The following is a 660-nucleotide window of genomic DNA, read 5'->3' as shown; positions in this document are numbered from 1 at the left end:
GTTAGATTGGAGGTGATGGTAGTGAGAGTGATGATGATGATGGTGGTGGTGGTGGTGGAAGTGGTGGTGGCGGTAAGGGTGGTAGTGGTTGTAGCGCAGGTGGAAGTATGTCTGTGGTACTGCTATGAGGTGATAGCATTTTATTGGTGTGGTGGTGGTCGTCATCGTTGTCATCACTGTGGTTGTTTTGGTGGTGGTGGTGGTGGAGATGATGAAATCGGTTCCTGCTACTTGCAGAATTGGTGCTGGGTTTCATTCTGAAGATATTTGGAGTTTCATGAACATTACGTGAGCGAGCACAAGAGAAGCTCTGTGTGTGTGTGTGTGTGTATATGTGTGTGTGTGTGTTCTGGTTGTAATTTCTGCGTTATCCTCGACTTCATCATTGTCGGAGTTGGAAATTTGATGATTTTGTGTGTCTACTGTGTGTTGTGTGCATGTGTGCATGTATGTGTGTGTGTGTGTGTGTTCGTGTGTGTGTGTGTGTGCTACCTTATATATAAAGAGATAGATAGATAGATAGATAGATAAACAGACAGATAGATAGATAGATATGTTTCTTTATTAGCCACACAGGGCTCAACATAGAAGGGACAAAATACAAATGTAGAGTTTTTCTTTTCGAGGGGGGCGAAAAACAAAGCAGAACCCCCCCCCCCC

This window comes from Octopus bimaculoides, chromosome 28, assembly GCF_001194135.2.
Source record: "Octopus bimaculoides isolate UCB-OBI-ISO-001 chromosome 28, ASM119413v2, whole genome shotgun sequence".
Classification (NCBI taxonomy): Eukaryota; Metazoa; Mollusca; class Cephalopoda; order Octopoda; family Octopodidae; genus Octopus; species Octopus bimaculoides.
The sequence above is the reverse complement of the archived record's forward strand: the minus strand, read 5'-3'. Positions refer to the sequence as shown.